Below are 24365 nucleotides of genomic sequence, written 5' to 3' on the forward strand. Positions count from 1 at the left end.
TGAGAGGTTAGAAACAACCGTGAACACTCTAGACAGTTCATCAGCACAGGTCTTCAGTACTCAGACGGGTACCCCATATGGGCCAGATGCTTCTCTCTATTCACCCCCCTGAAGGATGCTCTCACGTCAGCCTCAGAGACTGAAATCATAGGGTCATCAGGGGCTATTGGAGTCCGTGAAGATGCCTCCATGTTCTGTTGGTCAAAGTGAACTAAAAAGACATTGAGCTCATTAAAAGACAGCTACATCTGAGCACCACGAAGAGTTTAACATGAAACATCTTTTGCTCTCTTTGAGTCAATAGTTCAGTCCCTCCAGTGTATTGAGAAGCCCTCGGATCTGACTGACATAACAAACGCGTCTGAGATGAGCCATATCTCCGTGAAACAGAGAATGCAGCAAACCCTCATTTTCCTCCAATACAACAATCTTGCCCTTAGGTCCTCTATCTTGATCTCTAGAGGCTTTAATTTGCTAACAAAGTACTGGATAGAGGAAGCGTTACACCTCACTATTTTAGTCTGGCTTGGAGTCCTCTCTTCCAGCCATGGTGATGTACCTTCGTCCAGTTAAAGATGCTGCATTGCTGAGAGTTGAGTCCAGAGTCTTTCAGGATATTGTGAAATCGCTAGCTCATTATATGGTTTAAAGGTAAATTACTTGTTGTAAATAACTTAATTGTCACTACAGTGCTATCATGTTTGCTGTTGTGTGCTGGGGCAGTAGGCTGAGGGTGGCAGACACCAACAGAATCAACAAACTCATTCGTAAGGCCAGTGATGTTGTGGGGATGGAATTGGACTCTCTCACGGTGGTGTCTGAAAAGAGGATGCTGTCTAAGTTGCATGCCATCTTGGTCAATGTCTCCCATCCACTACATAATGTACTGGGTGGGCACAGGAGCACATTCAGCCAGAGACTCATTCCACCGGGATGCAACACAGAGCGTCATAGGAAGTCATTCCTGCCTGTGGCCATCAAACTTTACAACTCCTCCCTTGGAGAGTCAGACACCCTGAGCCAATAGGCTGGTCCTGGACTTATTTCCTGGCATAATTTACATATTACTATTTAACTATTTATGGTTTTATTACTATTTATTATTTATGGTGCAACTGTAACGAAAACCAATTTCCCCCGGGATCAATAAAGTATGACTATGACTATGACTTAAAAGGAAACACAGGCTGCAGATTGCAGTGATAGTAGTTCAGAAGAGGGATATCTAGAAGTTCTATGAGTAGCCCGCAAAACATCACCTCCTGTAACTAGCGTCATCTTGTCCAATTTTGGCATCTTTTGACACAAATGAGACCAATGAAGGTAAGAAATTTTTAGTGAGGCCTTTGTTCATTCAAGGTTGCAGTGTAGCAGTGAGATTACTGGTCACCTCTCAGACTAGCTCTTAATGTTATCCACATTGTCAATATACACTGAATCAAGTTTGTTTATCAAGGGAGGAGTTGCGAAAGAGGGGGAACGTTGTGGTATTGCTTATGAATAATGCTTCATTTTTGTCAGATTGGCCAAGAGTGTTTCCCAGTAAAACACCTGGAGCATTATCCTGTAGCTTTGACAATTGGCCTCATCTATCCCATACCAGGTGGAAACACTTCCATAACTTTAATGGTGATTAGGAATCATCACATTGGGCAGTGTTACAAAGCCCTCTCTACCAATGACCCACATCTACAAGGAGCACTGCCACAAGAAAGCAGCATCCATCATCGAGGTTCAGTTCCAGCCATGCACCTCTCAAGTCTTCACTATCCAGGCCATTCTCTCTTCTCACAGCTGCCATTGGGGAGGATCTAGAGGAGAATTAGGTCCCACATCAGCAGGTACAGGAAGTTGTTACCCTTCAACATCAGGCTCCTGAACCAGCATGGATAACTTCACTCACCTCGACACTGAACTGATTTGATAACTCTACAACTCATGATCTCAGGTTTATTTATTTATTTAGTAAATGCGCTGTTTGCCTTCTTTTGCACATTGGTTTTTCAATCTTTGTACATGTGTAGGTTTTCATTGCTTTGATTGACTTTCTTTGCTCTACTGTGAATGCCTGCAAGAAAATGAATCACAAGGTAGCATACGGTGACATATTCTGCTTTGGTAATAAATTTGCTTTGAACTTTGATCCTGATTTGTGATACCTGGCTAATTTTCTGCTTTGTCAGCAAGACGCTGGATGTCAAAGAAACCACAACTGTGGTGCAGGACTCTTGATCACGAGAGCCAGGACATTGTCACCATCCAATATCTTTGTTATGTCCACTGCTTTCTGTGACAGTTTTGCTTAACCACAGGATCTGATGAGGGATGCTGCTTTTCTGCAACAGCGTTTCATGGTTGGGAGGACTTTGCCTGTGATGGACTGGGCCATGTCCACTACATTTTGTAAGATTTTCCGTTCAAGGGTATTGGTGTTTCCATACCAGGCTGTGATGCAGCCTATCAATACTTTCCACTACACATCTACATAAGTTTGTCAAAGTTTTAGATGTCTTCTGTACCTGAGAGTCATAGAGTACTACAGCACTGAAACAGGCCCTACAAGCCATCTAGTCCATGCCAATTTGTTACTCTGTCTAGTCCCATCTACCTGCACTGTCCTAGACCATAGCCCTCCATTCCCCTCCCATCCATATGCTCATCCAAACTTCTCTTAAATATTGCAATTAAACCCACATCCACCACTTCTAAGTAAAGAAGTTCCTTCTTAAGTACTTCACTTTTCACCTTTAACCTATGAACTCTAGTCCTAATCTCACCCATCTTCAGTGGAAATAGCCTGCCTGAATTTACCCTATTTATATCTCTCATAATATTTGTATATTAGCTCTATCAAATCTTCCCTCATTCCCCTACACTCCAAGGAAATACCCTTCCCTATAAATCAGTCCTGGCAACATCCTTATAAATTTTCTTTGCACTCTTTCAATCTTATTGATACTTTTCATGTAGGTAGGTGACCAGAACTGTACACAACACTCCAAATTTGGCATCACCAATGTCTTATACGACTTCATCATAGCATCCCAACTCCGGAACTCAGTACTTTGATTTGTATGACTACCACTGTACCAAAACCTCTCTTTACGACCTTTGTCTACATGTGAGGCCACTTTCAGTGAATTATGGATCTGCACTCCCACATCCCTCTGTTCTACCATAGTCCTTAATATCCTACTGTTCAGTCTGTACGTCCTACCACTGTTTTTCCTCCCAAAGTGCAACACCTTCAAAGCCTTCACGTGTTTCTTATAGTGCAGCAACCAACACTACACACAGTGCTCCAAATTGGCCTCAAAGTGTTAGACAGCAGCAAAATAACTCGCCAAGCTTTATATTCTGTGTCTTGATTTATGGAGGCAAGCATGCCTTACACTTTCTTTATCCCCTATCAATATGTGTTGCCACTTGCAGGGAGCAATTGACTTGCATCCTAAGAATCCTCAGAACATCAATGCTCCGAAAGGGTCTTGTCAATTATAGGCAAACTCCCAATTGTGCATTAACTCCACTCCTGAGAATTCTTCATCACCTACTTATCCCATAGGTTGGTGAGTACAGAAGTTATTGGCGAGAAGTCTTTTGGTGCGAGTTGGGATATGGATGGCAGGGTTTTGCTTTATGTAAATCCTATAGCACTGCTGTATTTTACACTACTATTTAATTATGTAAAATAGGAGGCAATCTTGTTCCTTGATGCAGTAATAAAAGGAATTCTTATAAATATTAATACCGTAGGTTTCTGCAAGCCCACGCAATGATTCACCCACAAAACCAGGTTCAACAAATATCAAATTAAGTAGGATTGGGAACCAGACACTATTATCAGAATAAAACTGTGCCATATTATTGTACAGAATCCATTCTTTAGAATATATAATTACCTCAACCATATCCCATTGTGTACTTTTCCTGTAATCCTTCGTTCACTCTAACACTTCGCAAATTTAAACTAATTGAATGTGCATTGTATCCATTTGTTAAAGAATACTAGTTACATTTCCTTAACTAACTTCCCTGTCTCGTAAAAATTATTTTAAAAATTATGGAGGAATTTGTGCAAAGTTGGACTTCCATATGTCAGGTCTTCTATAAGACAGGGAACACCTTTCCTCTTGCATTTGTCCTCCCACACATAATCTTACACTTGCACAGATTAAACTCTATCATTATTTGGCTATCCAAATTTCAATTGATTATCATTTGACAACCTTTCTCACTCCACCAATGTTTGTGTCATATGCAAACTTACTAATCTGAACTATCTACATTTTCATCCAAATAATTTACAAATAAGTGGTTCTCACCACTGATCTTTGCAGAACCTTAATGGTTACAACCAATTAGAAAGGCACCTCTCCACCACTACTCTTTGACTTCTATGATCAAGCCAATTTTGTATCCAATTTCCCAAATCACTGCTGGTTCCATGCAACTTAATTTTCTGGACCAATCTACTACAGCCCTGATGAAAGGTCTTGGCCCAAAACTTCGACTGTTTACTCTTTTCCATAGATGCTGCCTGGCCTACTGAGTTTCTCCAGCATTTTGTATGTGTTGGTACTATGAAGGACCTTGTCAAATGCCTTAACTGATATCCTCAGAGACAACATTCCCCACCCTACCCTTATTAATCATCAAAAACTCTTATCAAATTTGTGATACATGACCTCTCCTACACAAAGCCATACTGCCTTTTCATAATAAGTCTATGCTTTAACAAATGTGAGTTAATCCTGTATTGAAGAATCTTCTCTGATAATTTCAATACCACATACGTAAAGCCCACTGACCTATAATTTCCTACATTATCCTCGTTTCATTGTACAAAGAAACAACATTGGCTATTCTTTAGAATTCTGGAATCTTGCCTGTGACTATAATGGCTTTAAATATCTCTGTTAAGCCTACAACAATCTCATCTCTGAATATCCTGGGATAGATTCCATCAGGCCATGGGCATTAATCCACCAAAATAGTTTTCAAAACACCCAACAACTCCTCCTTCTAAATATTGACAAGTCCCAGATAATCTGCACAATCCCTCGCTTTCCTGATCTGACCATTATTCACATTCTTCTCTTTGATGAATACCTATGCAAAGTACTAATGTAGAACCTTGCCTGCTTGTTTGGTTGTACACTTAAAATTCCCTCCTTTCCCCCTGCTAGTGACTTTCCCCAACACATGTATGAAATACCTTGAGAGCTTCTGGATCCTGCTCGCCAAGGACATTTTATGTCATTTTTAAACCTCCTAATGCTTGCTTAGGGTCTTTTCTGCTTCCTTTTGTGTGCAGTTTTGGTCCCCTAATCTGAGGAAAGGCATTCTTGCCATGGAGGGAGTACAAAGAAGGTTCACTAGATTGATTCCTGGGATGGGAGGACTTTCATATAATGAAAGACTGGATCGACTAGGCTTATACTCTCTGGAATTTAGAAGATTGGGGGGGGGGGATCTTATTGAAAGGTATAAAATTCTAAAGGGATTGGACAGGCTAGATGCAGGAAGATTGTTTCCGATGTTGGGGAAGTCCAGAACGAGCGGTCACAGTTTGAGGATAAAGGGGAAGCCTTTTAGAACCGAGATGAGGAAAAACCTCTTCACACAGAGAGTGGTGAATCTGTCGAATTCTCTGCCACAGGAAACAGTTGAGGCCAGTTCATTGGCTATATTTAAGAGGGAGATAGATATGGCCCTTGTGGCTAAAGAGATCAGGGGGTATGGAGAGAAGGCAGGTACGGGGTTCTAAGTTGGATGATCAGCCATGATCATACTATGGCGGTGCAGGCTCAAAGGGCCGAATGGCCTACTCCTGCACCTATTTTCTGTGTTTCTATATTACTAAAAGGCCTTAACTGACTTCAGTTTCCTAAATCTTACATATGCTTTCTTTTACGTTTTAACTAAACATACAATATCACCTGTCAGCCAACAATTCCCAAACTTTGCCATCCTTAGCTTTCATCCTCACAGGACTATGCTGGCTTTAAACTCAAACTACTGGGACCTTTAAAAGACTCCCACACATCTGATGTGGATTTACCCTCATACAGCTGCTCTCAATCTACTTTCATCGGGTTCCTGCTTAATACTATGGTAATTAGCCTTCCCCAGTTAAGCACTTTCACTGCTCGACTGGTCTTATCCTCAGCTATAACTACCTTAAAATCTACAAAACTATGATCATTAATCTCAAAATGCTCCGCTATTGTAATCTCAATCATCTGTCCAAGGTCAGGGTCATTCCCCAATACAAAATCTACACTAGCCCCTTCATTAGTTAGACTATCTACACATTATTTCAAGAAAACCTCCAACATTTACCCAAACAACCAGCTACCTCCCTATGCCTTGTAGAATTGTATAGTCTTTCAGCATGCACACAGGCCCTTTGGCCCAATGTTGCATGCCTACCAAATATGTCCATCTAAACTAGTCCTATCTGCCTATTTTAACTAAAGGATGATGTAGATTTATAAAGGCCAGTTAAAACTCTCAATTAAAACAAGGTTGAATTAAGAATGTCCATTAGCAATTTTGGTTTACTTTGTTTGAAAGCTTTATATATCTGAAAATGACTTCACAGAAACTTTGTAATCTTGAAATCCGAAATAATTTAGTTTGAAAGGTTTTGTCAGTGGTAGCACATTGTCACTGTTTCTACATGAACAAGTGTGTGTGTGTGTGTGTGTGTGTGTGTGTGTGTGTGTGTGTTTTGGATGACTGTATTTTCATTGACACCCCTGTGGAGGTCTTGTGAAAGATGGCGTATGGTAGCACCAGTTCAGGTTAGCCAACAACTCAAGTTGAAGAGCAAAGTTCTCACAGTGTTCAAGAGTCAGAGTTAAAATAAGCAATGCACTATTTAAAGACTGAAATGAAAAGTGATTCATCACCCTGTGAGTAAAGTCTTTGGAATGCATTACAAAACAATAGAAGCTCAGCCTATGCTTACATTAAAAACAACCCAATTTTTTTGTAAATTAGAATTAAAAGATAGTTGGAACAGGATAGTTGGAAATGGTGTTAAATAAGCCGACAGCAGAATAGACTCAAGGGGCCAAATGGCCCACTTCCATGCTTACTTTGTATGCCCTGTGAAACATCTGCCTTTCGACCAACTCCACTAGAAAGAAAATATGACATTTCCCTCACAGTTGCGTTTTTTTATTCATGTGTTATAACTCGCTAAAAGTACGAATAGAGAATTTGCTATTTTTCCTGAAAGATTATCAATAATTCTCTCCCTGCACTTGCACTTTAAAAGCTCAAATTACACTGTATGAATAACACGGTATCTGTAATCTTTTAGCCTTTGGTCTTGATGTGAAAAGGCGACACGCACGTTTTGCTGTTAAACATGCATTAGTTTCCAGCTGGAAGGAGGATTGCAGCCAAGACGTTTCCACCACTAGACGCGATGCAATCTCCCGAGTCGGAGCACGCGTACGAGCGCGCTGTGGCCATGACGCAACTCGAAGCCCTCGTTAGATTCATTGGTACTGGTGTGGATTAGTAATAGGTCAGAGGAATGCAGCCTCATGCAATGATGGCTGAAAAGAGCTGATTTCATTTCCAGGTGCACTCAAGCGTCATTTACGCACTGCGGCACACGGGAAGAAGGCGGGAAACTCTGTAGGGAGACAGACTGAAAAACGCATACATCCCGTCTCCAGCATCGATATGTTTAAAGTTATTGAGCATAAGTGGGTTGTTTGCAGGGAAAGATAGTTATTCTGTATTTCTGCTTTGCTTCACCTGAGAATGAATGCTGTTTTGCACTGCTCAGTAATCTGTCACGCGATGAAGAAGGATACCTCGGGTGTCCTGCGTTTGAAAGTGGGGCACAAAATAGCTGTGCAAGTTCCCAAAACAGCGTGGACATGCGCACCGACACCACCTCCCACCCGCTCCGGCCAAACCATCTCATGGTCGGCTTGAACACGGGGAACCGAAAGCAAAAGAGAAATGCTGCCCCGCCACATCCGCACCTCCCAAAGCAACCATCGATTTTTAAGTTACGGAAGGTGTAACAGCCCTGGCACCGCGACCACCCACCGCCACGCTCAAATCCGCTAGCTTCCCATTAATTAAACGGAGGAGAGGGCGGGAAAGCCAGATGATTGACGGCCGGTGTTGGCAATGGACGGCCGCCGTTGGTGGGCGGGCGTTCGGAGCGGGGGAGGCGGGACTTCCGGCGCTAAGTTTGCCGGGCTCGCCCCTCCCCTGGTGCTGCCCGTCCCCTCCCCCTCCCTGTCGAGGCGAGCGATCGGACGACGAGTGCTTTTTAACCGGACCCGACTGGGATTAAACGGCCAAAGCCCGGCGTCGAGGCCTTTCTTTTTATTTTTTGGTTTTGTGGTATCGGTAGTGGCGTAGCTGCGGGAGTCGGACTCGAAATCCGTGCGTGTAGCGTGTGTGAGAGGGAAGAGTTAGTGCGAGCCGTATCCAGGGCCCTGTCCTCCTCCTTGTTATTTCCCCGCCGCCGCCGCCGGGGGCAGGGAAGACGCGCAGCGCACACGCTCTCTCGCACTGCATCAGCTTGGCAGTCCCAGGAAGTGCAGGCGAGACCGGCAGGCAGGTGAGAGGCCGCTTGGCTGGCGCGAAGGGGGAGGGGTGGGGGTGGCTGAGGGGGATTTGGAGGTGGGGAGGTGAGGGTGAGGGGTGGTTGGTTAATGCGAGGGGGAGGGGGTGAGTGAGGATAGGGCCTGAGGCCCGGGTGCGGGCGGCGGGAGAGATGGCGGTCGCCATATTTGCTGGCCGGCCTGCCTGCCTCTGGCCTTCACTGTCGAGTTTCTACTCCAGCCCTGGGGCTGGTGAGCACGATCCACCGGCCCGTGCCGTGGGTAGGCCTCGACTGGCGCAGGCCCTCCCGTCCAGTTTTGGGCTCCTATTCCCTTTCCATCTGCTTGATGGGGGTTGGGTGGGTTAAGGCTGAGTGGATGTTGGGAGTAGGTTGTGCAGCGAGCTGACGAAGAACATGTGCTTCCCTCCAATGAATGGCGAGAACTCGACTTCGCACACACAAAAAAAGCAGAAGAGCCTTTGCCATGTGTGGCTCTTTTACATATATGTACTTTCTTGGAGGTTTCTGGCTGGGTGAATTGTACTAGTGTTCCTCCATATGTTTGTAGATCCACCCAGATCTCACTGCAACCTGAACGGTTCTTCGTACTTTCGTCCCCATTGTGACCCCTTCTATAAGTTCCAATTTCCTTTGGGCACCAGTAATTACTCCCCACTTGTCCTTAACTACCCCCCCCAGCCATCCTTTCCTTCGGAGGATTGGGGGGGGGCGTAAGAAATCCGACTAGGGATGCTGGCTGATTGCTTGCTCGTTGAGTTTAGTGCGATTTAATGATTATTCTGCATCTGTAAAGGCCGTTTGTCAACTTAAGGGTATGAAGATTACCATGTTGCCAACCAAAAAAAAATGTCAGCGAGACTCGTAGCTGTGTCAGCTAACTATGAGACCGCACTGCGTCTGTAGCTGCCAGAGGCTTGCTGCGAAAAACTTTTCAGGGATATTATGTAGGCTTTGGCCTACTAGCGTGTTTTACTCTTTAGCTTTAGACATCGAACACTAAAAGTGCCTTGAGCTTTTTGAGGAATACGTAATTACTGAACAAGACCTTGCTTTCTCTATTCTCTCCCCCCCCCCCCCCGGGTCGTCCGTAATAAACGCTTCAGTTATAGGCTCCCTAAAATGGACTTATCATCATGCCTTCCACTAAAATGTTTTTTTGAATCGCACCAATGTTCCTCTGTTAGATGTACAGTGCTCTAATTCTAATTGCAATTTTTCGTCTTCAAAACGCTGCTTGATTTGAGTTTGATTTAAAGAGCTATTTACATTTAAACCTTTGAACTTTGTGCCGTTATGATTGTTGCTGAATACCTCTGATTAGGAGTAATTTAAGGTTAATATTTTTGAGTGTACACCCAGATAACTTCAGTCTCTTGAACAGGCGTAGCTGGTATTTTGTCATAAAATTACCCAAACAGTGAAATTGTATTTGATAACTTCTGTAGGAATTGGTACAATTTTAATGCTGAAAAGGTGTTGTAATTAGTGTATAAGCAAGCAGTTTGCAGGTCATCGCTAGGGCAAAATTGAAGTTCACGATGAATCTACAGGTATTGTTTCAAATGCAAGACTTGCAATGTACTGATTTAAAATGATGGAATCTGATTATTTCACAGGAAAAAGTTATACACTATATAACTTTTCCTGCTTCTATGTCGCCCAATTATGTGTTCAAAAAATTCCTATTTAAACAGTTCTGATTCTTAATTAGTTTATTTTCATTGGAAATACGGAGGCCATCAAGGGTCATTTTATGTAGAAATTAGTAGTTGAAGGATTAGCGTGTGATGTATGCAGCATGCTACTGGGGGAAAAGGGAAGAATGAAATGAGGAAGTACTGGTTACATGACAGGTTTTAAGACAATGATTGTATATTGAATGAATAAGGGAGGCAAGGATTGTGCTTGCAACAGACTGAGTTGAATTTCAAAATTGTTAAAAGGTGGGGCAAGAAAGGCAAACCATATTTTAGTGGCATTAAAGAGGCTGGGATGATTCTGGCTTCCCCTTTTCTTTCTAGTCGCGATGAAAGGTTCTAGCCTGAAATGTCCACTGTTTTTCAAGCTGAAAGTACATTTAGATAAATAGAATTGAGCTTTAACAATCAGAGACTAAACCCCATCACTGGATTGGAGATATGGTGATCATAATCTTGGCAAGAGGGTGGCTTCTGGCGAATAGCTGGGGCTTTTGGAGAGCAAATTTTAGAGTCTGCAATAATTGAAGGGAAAATTGTCTTCAAGATGGGATTAGACATCTCTGAAGTTTCTAATATGGGCAGTGTTGTAGGGAGGAGCGGAAAGCAAGGTTCTGATTCCTATCTTGAAGCTTGATCAAAGAACTGGATTCCTAGAGGCAGTGAGGACTCAGTGTTAAGTATATAGCAGATACACCGATGTAATGAATGGATGTACAGCTGGAAGCGCTTTGAATTTGAAGAGGCAACACTATGGTTAAATTAGAGAATTATCTTAGCAGATCAAATGTGGCCAAAGCACAAGTTAAGAGGTCATTCACTAAAATTGTGAGAAAGTTGGAGACGTAGATGGTGGGTTGAAGGAGGAGCTCCTGAAAAATCTTTCAAATCTCTCACTAGCTCTTCCTTCAGTTAGTCCTGACGAAGGGTTTCGGCCCAAAACGTCGACTGTACCTCCTCCTCGAGATGCTGCCTGGCCTGCTGCGTTCACTAGCAACTTCGATGTGTGTTGCCTGTGAAATTTAAGCAGTTTTCTTCATGTATTGTTTAAGTATTTAAGATGTAGGGTAACAAAACTGCAGGTGCTAGAAATGTGAAGTGAACACTAATTTTGGAAGTATTTTGTATGTCAGGTAGAATCTATGGAGAGAAAAAACAATGTTCATGTTTCTAGTTGACCTTTGATCACAATAATGATAAACTTGTTGAAATGTTAACTCTGCTCTTTCCATAGATATTACATGATCTGAATCTCTTGCATTTTCTGTTTTTAACTTTGTTGTGGTGGTAACTATTCCTTTCATGGTGTTATTAGTTATTTAATTAGATGCAAATATCTTGCATGGCAGAGTGTATTTGTAACAACATGTACAAATCTGATAGTCTTAACTCTCAATTTTACTTGAGAAAATTGACTTACAAGATAGTAATGTACTTTGGGGCTCAAACTGAGGAGTTTGTGAATTTAAGACAACATTCACTTGCTACGGGTCCAGTGTCAGAGTATTCCCTTGCTCAGTTTATATAAGCCAAAGGACAATTTGTAGTGTTGAAATTCGATTTCAGATCCTTGGGCCAGGGAGAAATGGGCATTATTTTCATTACTGGTTTCAGATATGCCGAATGTTAAATGAGGTCAAGACAAGTCATGATGCTGGTTAACTGGATTCTGTGTGAAAGAGATGAATGACTGATGCTCTGGAGTGCTGCTAATACTTGCACTGTCATTCTGTATCTTCTAATGGGTTGACTGTCATGCAGGTACAGTGTAAGTGTATCCAGATATTTATATTGAGTGAATTTGCTTAGTTGGTCCATAGTTCTTGGGGACTAAAATAATGCTTATGCAATGGCTTTGTTGACCCAGTTCTTGCATTTATGGTTCTAAAGACAATAATAGTTGAGAGTAGAAATTGGCTATTTGCCCTATCATGCCTGTTCTGCATTGTTTCATGCCCAGGCCTCAAATATTTTTCATCTGATCTAAACTCATTGCCACCGCCTTCTTGGATTGGTGATTATTTTACCATCAGGTTAAAGCAGAAATCAGGAGCGACTGCATGAACGAGCATTTTTGCATGCTTGCAAACTAAACAAGCATTTGTTGGTTATCCACGCTTGTTAGCTGGACAACACAGAAATGGGTCCTTTGGCTCAACTCCATGCTGATTGTGATGCATATCTCTACACCATTTGCTTGTATCTCTCCACTCCTTTCCTATCCAAGTACTTGTCCAAATATTATTAAAACACTTTGATAGTATTTTACCATTTCTTTTTGTGTCTGTTCTATAACTGCTACCCTCTGGGGGGGTGGGGGGGAACAGGGGACTTGCCTTTCAGATCCTTAGATTTCTTCCTTTTCACTTTGAAACTGTTCTCATTTTAGACCCACCCAGTACAGGAAAAGAGACTCTGTCCTATCTATCCTCATAATTTTGAGGCTAAGTCCTGTCCTCATTCTACTTGCATGCTTCTCCAAGTCACGGTCACAAATGACAAACAACAATGGTCAGAGGCAGCACTGATCCCTGGCATATACCACTGGTTCCAAGCTTCCAGCCAGACAAACAAACCTCTATCACTACCTTATGCCTGCACTAGAAGGCCAACTTTGGATCCATTTTGCAACATCCCTTGGATGCCATGTCTGCTAACTCTGGAGTTGTCAAAAGCCCTTCTAAAATTAATGTAAACTATGTTTTAAGTTACCATTTCAAAAAACATTAGATTTGTGAGACAGGATTTCCCATCCAAAAAGCCATGTTGACTCTTCAGGTCCTTTATTTCTATGTGGAACGTAAATCCTTTGGATTATGAATTTTAGAAATTTTTCCAATATTTCTTGATATTGTTGCAAAGCTTACTAGTCTGTGGTTTCCTTCTTTATCCCTATTGTCCTTCTAGAATAAGGGAATATTACCCAACCTCCAGTTTTTGGTACCTCAAGCTTGGGTAACAAGAGATGCCAAAAATTCTTAGAGCCTCAGCAATCTGTTCTTGCTTCCCAAAGAATTTGATGATATACCCTGTTAGGCTCTGGGGAATTGAACATCTGAACATGTGCCAATATATCTAACACTTCCCCCTTGCTGATAGAGATACATAAGCAAACTTTCCATCTTCCACATCATCTCAGTGAATACCCACCCCCCCAAAAAAAAAGTTTTTCCTTTGAGCAGAGGCTCACATTGACTTTTGCCAGGTCCTGCCTTTCGCTGTTGAGATTTGCCTCCAATTTTTTGTCTAAACTCTTAAGTCCATCCATTTTCTTATGAATTTGTTATTGATTCTAAAGGGTTCCTCTGCAGACACTTTGACTACTTGCTCATCCTCCACTACTGCAACCCTTTAATTTGTTAAACTCTTCTGTAATTTGCCTATGTATTTGGCAAAGTTCAAAGTTTATACGACAACTTGAAAGGTTGCTTCACTTCTGCAATTAAAGATTACGAGTCTATCTCAATGCTAATGCTCCCTTAAATTGCAAACTTTGTGAATAAAGTTTTAGCAATGTTGGTGCTGCTCATTAGGGGTTAAAATTAGGCTTATTGGCAAATCTGAAGTCTAACTACTTTTAAAAAGGAAAATAGAGATATTATGCAACACACATTAAAGTTGCTGGTGAACGCAGCAGGCCAAGCAGCATCTGTAGGAAGAGGTGCAGTCGACATTTCAGGCCGAGACCCTTTGTCAGGACTAACTGAAGGAAGAGTGAGTAAGGGATTTGAAAGTTGGAGGGGGAGGGGGAGATCCAAAATGATAGGAGAAGACAGGAGGGGGAGGGATAGAGCCAAGAGCTGGACAGGTGATAGGCAAAAGGGGGATACGAGAGGATCATGGGACAGGAGGTCCGGGAAGTAAGGGGGGGGGGGACCCAGAGGATGGGCAAGAGGTATATTCAGAAGGACAGAGGGAGAAAAAGCAGAGTGAGAGAAAGAATGTGTGTATAAAAATAAGTAACAGATGGGGTACGAGGGGGAGGTGGGGCCTTAGCGGAAGTTAGAGAAGTCGAAGTTCATGCCATCAGGTATACCCAGACGGAATATAAGGTGTTGTTCCTCCAACCTGAGTGTGGCTTCATCTTTACAGTAGAGGAGGCCGTGGATAGACATGTCAGAATGGGAATGGGATGTGGAATTAAAATGTGTGGCCACTGGGAGATCCTGCTTTCTCTGGCGGACAGAGCGTAGATTTTCAGCAAAGCGGTCTCCCAGTCTGCGTCGGGTCTCGCCAAAATATAAAAGGCCACATCGGGAGCACCGGACACAGTATATCACCCCAGTCGACTCACAGGTGAAGTGTTGCCTCACCTGGAAGGACTGTTTGGGGCCCTGAATGGTGGTAAGGGAGGAAGTGTAAGGGCATGTGTAGCACTTGTTCGGCTTACACAGGTAAGTGCCAGGAGGGAGATCAGTGGGAGGGATGGGGAGGACGAATGGACAAGGGAGTTGCGTAGGGAGCGATCCCTGCGGAATGCGGGGGGGGGGGAAGATATGCTTAGTGGTGGGATCCCGTTGGAGGTGGCGGAAGTTACGGAGAATAATATGTTGGACCCGGAGGCTGGTGGGGTGGTATGTGAGGACCAGGGGCCTCCCGCCACCTCCCTCCCCTTTCTAGATCTTTCTGTCTCTGGAGACAGCTTATCCACTGATGTCTACTATAAGCCTACTGACTCTCACAGCTATCTGGACTATTCCTCTTCTCACCCTGTCTCTTGCAAAAACGCCATCCCCTTCTCGCAATTCCTCCGTCTCCGCCGCATCTGCTCTCAGGATGAGGCTTTTCATTCTAGGACGGGGGAGATGTCTTCCTTTTTTAAAGAAAGGGGCTTCCCTTCCTCCACTATCAACTCTGCTCTTAAACGCATCTCCCCCATTTCACGTACATCTGCTCTCACTCCATCCTCCCGCCACCCCGCTAGGAATAGGGTTCCCCTGGTCCTCACCTACCACCCCACCAGCCTCCGGGTCCAACATATTATTCTCTGTAACTTCCGCCACCTCCAATGGGATCCCACCACTAAGCACATCTTTCCCTCCCCCCCCCGCATTCCGCAGGGATCGCTCCCTACACAACTCCCTTGTCCATTCGTCGTCCCCCCCCCCATCCCTCCCCACTGATCTCCCTCCTGGCACTTATCCGTGTAAGCGGAACAAGTGCTACACATGCTCTTACTTCCTCCCTTACCACCATTCAGGGCTCCAAACAGTCCTCCCAGGTGAGGCAACACTTCACCTGTGAGTCGACTGGGGTGATATACTGCGTCCGGTGCTCCCGATGTGGCCTTTTATATATTGGCGAGACCCGACGCAGACTGGGAGACCGCTTTGCTGAACATCTACGCTCTGTCCGCCAGAGAAAGCAGGATCTCCCAGTGGCCACACATTTGAATTCCACATCCCATTCCCATTCTGACATGTCTATCCACGGCCTCCTCTACTGTAAAGATGAAGCCACACTCAGGTTGGAGGAACAACACCTTGTATTCCGTCTGGGTAGCCTCCAACCTGATGGCATGAACATCGACTTCTCTAACTTCTGCTAAGGCCCCACCTCCCCCTCGTACCCCATCTGTTACTTATTTTTATGCACACATTCTTTCTCTCACTCTGCTTTTTCTCCCTCTGTCCCTCTGAATATACCTCTTGCCCATCCTCTGGGGTCCCCCCCCCCTTGTCTTTCTTCCCGGACCTCCTGTCCCATGATCCTCTCGTATCCCTTTTGCCAATCTCCTGTCCAGCTCTTGGCTCTATCCCTCCCCCTCCTGTCTTCTCCTATCATTTTGGATCTCCCCCTCCCCCTCCAACTTTCAAATCCCTTACTCACTCCTTCAGTTAGTCCTGACGAAGGGTCTCAGCCTGAAACGTCGACTGCGCCTCTTCCTACAGATGCTGCTTGGCCTGCTGCGTTCACCAGCAACTTTGATGTGTGTTGCTTGAATTTCCAGCATCTGCCGAATTCCTGTTGTTTGCGTTTATAGAGATATTATGGCTTTGTCTTTATATTTCCTTAGCTGATGTCATGATTGGTTTCAGTTACAGAATTTGTGTTTAGAGTTTTAGTTGTAATGAGGTGTATAATGCTGGTTAAACTTAGGTCAGGCAGCATCCATGGGAAGAAATAAATAGTGGATGTTTTGGGCTGAGACCCTTCATCAGGACTCAAATGTGTGGACCCATACTCCACAAATAATAGGAAGTGGAGACAGGCAAAATTCATTCAACTTTTGAGCCCAATATGTGATTTAAAAGATCAGTGTTGATCTGTTTCAACACTAGTTTCCTTTAAGCTATTTTCATACAGAAACACCATATTGTACTATCCAGAAATCAGTTCATCTTGTCTGAATCTACACAGTGACTACTTCCAACTCTTTCCATCTCATCTGACTGTTCTCTTTATAGCACTAAAGCTGGAAGATCCTGTGTCCATCACAATATTTTTGAGATTCCTCCTTAATCTAAATGAGGACACATTCAGTAACCTTGCACTGAACGACAAATCCACTATCCCAGGATCTGGTGAAACTTTACTGCAATCGTATCCTTGGACAGGGAGTCCAGAACTGCACATGTTCCACATGTGGTCTTGCTATACCTCTCTAGAAGTTGGGGTAGACAATTGGTTATGTAGCAGAGAGACAAGCTCTTTGGCCCAAATAGTCTGTTCTGACAAAATTCTCATCTAAGTGGTTGAAAGTAGATAAATGTATCCAACTCAGGAACTTCGGCATCTGTTTGCGCATCTGAGCATTTGTATGCTTGGGAAATCATGGAATATGTTTTTATTTTAATATACTGGTATTTATTATATTCCCTTGTACCTTCTCTCCCCACCCCCTGAAAACTACACAAGTGTGAGGCTCACTTCCCATGCATGTTCTAAAGGCTGCAACTTTTAATCTACTAAACCTTGGTCCCTAATTTGGGTGTTGATCTTGATCTGGAAGAAATTATTAGTAAACTTGGCTGAATAGTACAGATTGAAATTTATAGATTGGGAAGTAGTTCAGTTCCATCTTTCCATTGGGATGGTAATGAGTGAGAGTATCAAAGGTCACCTAGGATAAAAGTGAGTGGGCACTTAGAGATATGCTGGGATTCCTTAAGCTTGATTTAGTGTCTAAAGAACATCTGTAAGATTTGATTTTCTTTCAACTGTTTGCTGATAAGACTAAGGCAAAACTAGTGAAATCTGTTTATATTTTGTGGAATGCTCTACAACCCCTGGATAATTGATCCTTTCGAAGGAAACATTGATAAATATCACCCTTCAACTGGTACTGTAGTTTGGTGACTGTAATGATCACTAAATTGTAGTGCTGGTGTTCATTGGACATAATACCTCTTCCTGAACACTTGAAACGTCCAGATATGGTTACTCGGACAGCAGAGGAACACTGCTCATCTGCTGGTGATTTGTATAGTAAAATAAATCAGATGTGGTCTGATTTGTGTTTCATGTTATTGAGATGGAGGAAGGGACAGGAGAAATGCATTTTTATAGCATTTTGCATATAAATGTGCAGTTAAGCATTACCAAATGTGTTATGTTTTTATTTTAGTCTTTGAACAATTCACTGATGAAAAGAACATTCTAAATTTGATTCTCTGACATCAAAAACTGTTTGGCAGCAATATTGTACATGTTGCTCCAGACTGTAGAAGTACACATAGTGTATATGAGTCATGTTTATTCATTAACATTTGCTGAATTAGTGGTGAACCTGCTTTCCATGGTTGAATGCTCATTATTTGTGACATTGCGATAGCAGCCATATCCATCTATATCAGGCAATGGATCACTGGTCACTCAGTCACCCAGTCTCCATGTGAAAACTTCTTTCAAATGGATCCTTTTAGGTGGTTTTACACTGCATAATTGTGCACATGTGGAGTACTGTATAATATATTTGTTTCATGAATTATCAATTGGGTATAGGTGTTTTGTACAGTGCCATCAAATTTATAATAGCACTTGTATTACACTGTCAGCCACCCTGATGCTATATTGATATCTCAGACTTCTAAATTACTGCATGTTGAGCATTTTGAATTCAATGCAAATGAGCACCAACGGTATCTTAAAGATGCTTTGGTCCAGAGTGCAACTAGATTTACTGCATTCAGTTATTCAACAAAGCCTACCTTACTGCATATACACAGGTGGTTTGACAAAGTGCAAGTTGCTGCAGCATACTTAGAAAGTTTGATAAAATGAGTAACGTTACAGGGGTACAAATATAAATTTTTGAATTTTAACAGGTGCGAAGGTATTGTCTTCCAATTATAGATCTCTTACAGTTGGCTTCTGGAATGATGGCTGGTAAATACAACTGATACATTTGCTAACAAATGAGGACTCATTTTGCCCTACATCTGGACTCTTTTTAAAGAGCAATGTTTTTATTTTGTATCACTGCAGTATACTTCAGGATTGATTGACTTTGAGAGCAGTGCAGGCTTCTGTGGTCCTTTTTTCTTGATGGATAACTAATTGTGGATCTAAAACAATTGTTTACCCATGGTCTTTATCTGTCTACATAATTATAAAAACGTTTGTCATTTTCTCCAATGATCTTCGTTTTGTCTTTGAATGATTGCAGCTTGAGGTAATGGATTTGAATTTATTTAAATCTTGCATCCATCCCACAATATGAGGGAATAAAAGTCTTAGAGTCATGACTCCGCATGTCTAATGGTTTGTAGAAAGAAGCTGTCATGTAGCCTGTTGGTCTAGGCTTTAATGGTGCGGTACCATTTGCCAGGTGGAAGCACTGAAACAGTTTGTGGTTGGGGTGACTGGTGCCTCTGATGATCTTCCAGGACGACTTTATCCACTGGCTGCTGTAAGTACTCTCAGTGGAGGGAAGTTCATGTCTACAGATGTGCTGAGCTGTCTGTACCACTCTCTGCAGTGCCCAGCGATTGAGGTTGGTGCAGTTCCCATTCCAGGTGGTGACACAGCCATTCTGGATGCTCTCAGTGGTACCCCTGTGGAAGGTCTTGAGGATTTGGGGGCTCGTACTGAACTACTTCAGTCGCCTGAGGTGGATGAGATGCTGTTGTGCTTTTTTTGACACAACCAGTATTGTTGATTGGTGCGAGCCTGTCTCTGTTTCTCCTGTAATCCATGATCAGCTCTTTTGTTTTTTGGAAATTAAGTGAGAGATATTGTTCTGAATGATGATGTGTGTTCCTGGCATAAACTTAGTAACACTTGCAGCTAAACTTTGGATGGTTGAACTTTTAAAACTGACCTATGTTGAAATAAGGAAGTACAACCATATTACTTGCCTGTGAAACCAGGTGGCAGTTGGGAGGCCAGTTTATTAAATGTTGTGTACTTAATATTGGTGGCAGTGTGAAGAATGAATTCTTACCTGTAAATAATACTTCCAGTAATTTGCACAATGGATATTATTTCATCTAAATCAAGATTGTGCTCCAAGTGTAAGAACTGTTGTTAGTCTTCAATTTCATGGGTGAAATGCTGATTCCTAAAAGGTAATGTCCCAGTGCAGAATTGCTTTTGAGTTTTGTTTTAGTTTTGCTTAGTTTAATTTTAGTTAACTGGGTAAAATTTTGAGGCAGAGTGACACCTTGTATTTGGAATTGAGGATGTTGCATAATCAAAGATGTAGACTCTGCCATGGAGATGTGATAACTGAAAGAAGCCAAAATTACATATTGAGATAAAAGTGGATGTAATCTGGTGTCTTGTATAATTAGTTTGCCATAAACATTTAATATCAACATTCGGAAAAAACTGGAGTGTCCCCATTACTGGGGCTTGCAGTAAGTGACTGAGGCAGCAATCTGATTGCATATATTTGCTGTGGATAAAACCACATTCAACCAGATAGAGGTTAGAAATCCAGTTAAAAACATCGCTTTCTCCCAGAGATGTTGAAAAGGAGAGGTACATGGCATCTGGAGTTTCAAAGGTTAGCAGAGGATTTCCCTCCACACCTCTCTGACGTAGTGGGGAACCGCGTATGAGGCAAGTTACAGCAGTGGCCTTCTGCCGGGTGAGTTTCCAAACAGATCACCGGCTTGTAACCCAGCACGGATGGAAAGCGTGCAGGGGAGCTGGCTGGATTTGAACTCGGGACCTTTCATCCCAAAGTCCGGCCACTATGCCACCAGCTGGGTCCGGAGATGTTGAAACTTATTTTAAACATCCATCACAAGTTATCCAGAAAATTTGTTCAAGCTATTGTATCGCTCTGCAGCTCAATAAAACATTGTTGCAATGTGGCATCAACAGATATCCCATCCTGCAAAAACTCATTTCAGGGAGGTAGCACCATCAATTTGCGGGAGACTCCTGGAACTTCCTGGAAAGGTGGGATGTCTGCAGTAAAGTAGCTCCTTAGCAGCTAGCCAGCTAGTTTAAATAACGTTAGCTATGCTAATGAATGAATGACACCTATTAAACTCACCTCAGCGTATCTTTTACAGTCTTAACCCACCATGGGCAATAGAAAAGTCACTGTTGCAAACAGTGCAGCGAGCAACACTGTCATTATTTTTGACCCCTATTAGCCAGGGGTACACTTTAGTGTAGTCTGGGGTCATGTATGTTTTATATTTTTTTTTGGAACACTGCTGCTCTCAAAAAAATCAATTTCCGGGATATTGTATATAATTTTCGGGCATCAGGGAGCCACTATCAATATGCTGGAGACTCCCGGAACTTCCGAGAGAAGTGGGGTGTCTGCATCAACATCGCATCAACATCATTCACATTCTTCCCAAATGGATCCACCACCCAATCTGGAGTATGTATCTCCAGCTCTCTGAACTAAAATTCCATATTGGTGTTCAGTTGTTTCAAATGATCAAAATATACCATCAGATCATCTTGGAATTCTGTTTTAAGAGTGGCCAGCAAAGGAAATGGTATAAACTCATGACTGCTGCTCAAAACTTGAGTTTTCCAAGAAAAGTGGTAATAGCCTCTTTGCATGATATGAGATTGCAGTTTCTTTTTCTTGTGACTGTTAGTTTAATTCAGTTTTTCAAATATCTGACAGTTGAAATATGTTGGACTTGGCATCAACAATTTCTCCAAGCTACTTATCACTTGGAAATGCTACAGTACTATCAAGAAAAGTGAATTGAACTTCCTTTCAAAATGTGAAGTATCAGGAACTTAATGGAATTTGCAATGGTAGATGGTAATGTAGTGGTAGACTTCTGTTCTCACTTCTCCATAGTTTGGCTATTTCAGGCAGATGCCCCTATTGTGGTAACTGCAGCCTGTGTGTCATGTTTAATATGCAGGGGTCAGTGGAAGTCGAGCAGAACCAGTCTCCTGCTGCATGTTCACTGATTGGCCTTGCTGCAGACAGCAGTCCCTATCTGCAGTTTCTGATCTGAGGGTGGATGTTGAATTAAGGCTCAGTGGCTGTCCTTGCAGGGTGTGAATGGTGATTTGTGCATGGTCAAGCAAGAGCAGAGATAACAATTGACTTGCCGCACCCCTCCTCTCCCCACGCTGTTCTGCTGCCTCATTTGCATCACCTAGCATGTTTTCCCATTAATTTCATCCAGTTAAATTACATACATCTATTTATAAAAAAAGCACTATTTAATTAAAACAGTAAACTTATCAGGGTCCATTCAGAAACTCCTGTGGCCCCTAGTTTCTTTTTTCACTTGTGCCCCCAAGGAAATTCAGCGTGGCTCCCTGGGAGGCCTTATGGCCCATGTTGAGAACGACTTTTGCAGAGCAGTGAATGCCCAAGTGGTTGCTTGGATATTTTAGCACAAAACATTATTCTATTATCATCTGAAAGTCTGGAGCATCTTGGTTACCTTCAGTGAAAAACTTTTACGTGCCTACATCTTATGACAAGGTCTGTGTTGATTAAAACTAGTCTGCTTGTAGTTAATATGCAAAGCCAGAACTTTTGATTACATAGCAGGAGGTTGTACTGTGATAGGGTATATCATTTGATTTGTCAGATTTCCATTGGTGCAATAATTGCCAATAACTTAAGTCTTCAGGTTCCTCTTGGTGTGTTTGTGGGCTGAATAGTTCTAATTCCTCAAATCTTTATATGGCGGGGCACATCTAAATTGGTATATTGGTTTATTATTGTCTCATGCAAGTCTTTCACCTGATGCTATTCATGCAGATCAATTCATTACAGCAGTGAAGTGGTATAAAGGGAAAATGATATTAGAAAGTGTAGGCAGTCAAGCTGCAAGGTCATAAGGTAGATTGTGAGGCCAAGAGTCCATTTTATCATGTTAGGGAGCCATTTAATTGTAGCAGTGGGATAGAAGTTGTCCTTGAGCATTGTTCTACATGTTTTCAGGCTTTTATATCTGCCTGATGGAAGAGGGACGAAGACAATATCTGCAGTGATTGGGGTCTTAAGAATATACTTGGCTGCTTTTGGTGGGGGGGGGGAAGTACAAGCTAGGTGATGGTGAAGCCAGGTATATGTGGGAGGGTGCCGATAGTTGGGAAAGGTAAAGTGCTGAAGAAGGAATCAGATAGGAGAGGAGTGTTCACAGTAGAAAGGAAGAGCAGGGAGGTAATATGCAGGTGTGGAGAAGAAGTGGGGGGGTGGGGGCAGAGTTTGGGAATTGATGAACGGGGAGGGGAAATATTACCGGAAGTTGGAGAAACTGATGTTCATGTCATTAGGTTGGAAGCTACCCAGATGGAGTATGAGGTCTTGCTGCTCAATATGAGTGACCTCATAGTGGCGGTCAGAGACTGGACCAACACTTTGGAATGAGATTGAAATGAAAATGGTTGCTTTTCGTGAATGTCCACGGTAATCTGAAGTGTTCTTGGAATTTTTGCCTTTTGCTTCTGGATGTTCTGGCTTTGTTACTGAAGCAGCTAAAATGATTCTCTTGGTTTTGCTGGTTTGCTCTACTTGACAGGCAGTATTACCTATTACCTAGTTAAGCCTAAAGAATCGACTTGGATAGCAAAATTTGTGGATAAAATTCCATAGCCCGGGGATAGGGGTTTGGTACAGGAAGCTCTCCAGTGTATCTGAGGTGACTTGAATCTCAATGAAAGAGGATAATATCCATGTCTTCCAAATCAGAAGGATGCCTGGTAATTATAATTTCAGAGCTCCTTTCCATAGAGCTCTTGTGGATCCCAGATACATCTTTGTTATCTGTGAAGGTGTCACAAGCTGGGGGGCAGGGCAATATTTTTCTTCAGTGTCTTCTGTCAAATCACCTCAATCTTTTTGACTTAATCACCTTACTTTAAGCTCCAGTAAATATTGACATCACTTGCTCAGTCATTGTATGTGATGGAATAAGCTGAAGGGGTATTTTCTAAAATTAGATTTTATAGAGAAATGCAGCGCAGGCTCTTGCATTTGATTCTGAGCAAATGTAAGAAAATAGTGAATTGTTTTAAAAGGATCCTGAAGATGTACCACTAGAGGAAAATTGGAGTGAATTCACTTGTATAGAGGGATCATAAAAAGTGAGATTGTTTTTGGAGCAAAGTAGAATGTGTAAACTTGAGAGAAGTGTTGAAGCTTGGTTTGATAGGAATAGGAATTAGGAAATTTATTTCTCCCACCCTGACCTTCCAAAACCTGAGTAACTTGAAAGTAGGCACTTCTGGTAATGTTTAAGAAGAATTTTTGCACAAAGTTGTCACTTTCAGCTGGAATGGGCTATTGAGAGTGGATTAAAATTAATGGCAGTACTTTGTAATATGTAGATGAAAATGCAGATGAGATTTAATTAGAATAATCTAAAATGTGAGATGGGCCAAGTGGGCTTCTCTGCATCCCATGATGCAGGCTGCAAGGTCTTGGATGTCCTGCAATTAGATGTATTATTGCTCTGAAATTAGCTGTAGGAGTTTATTATAGAATTCTAATCCACTGCAGTAGACTCCTGGAGCATATTTCTGTTGGTTGAATTAAAGGCTTATTAATACTTCATTAATCCAAAGTAGGCACTATATTCTCTTTATTAAGATGTCTATAGCAATCTGGTAGGTGCTGGGACTGTTTGAGTTTGTATGACGTTTTGTATGCTGCCTGGGGCCTTCTCAAA

At 42.4% G+C, this 24365-nt stretch overlaps 1 protein-coding gene across 2 annotated transcripts in view; it reads left to right on the forward strand.

Annotated features, from left to right (window-relative positions):
- Window positions 1-8241: 8241 nt before the first annotated feature.
- The window catches only part of larp4b (La ribonucleoprotein 4B), a 105628-nt gene continuing 89504 nt past the window's right edge, over window positions 8242-24365 (forward strand). For both annotated transcript variants that reach the window (XM_063044392.1, XM_063044393.1), the window contains exon 1: window positions 8242-8602. The gene's annotated coding sequence lies outside the window, so the exon portion shown is untranslated. The remainder of the gene's footprint in view (window positions 8603-24365) is intronic.

This window comes from Mobula hypostoma, chromosome 3 (genome assembly GCF_963921235.1).
Source record: "Mobula hypostoma chromosome 3, sMobHyp1.1, whole genome shotgun sequence".
Lineage (NCBI taxonomy): Eukaryota > Metazoa > Chordata > Chondrichthyes > Myliobatiformes > Myliobatidae > Mobula > Mobula hypostoma.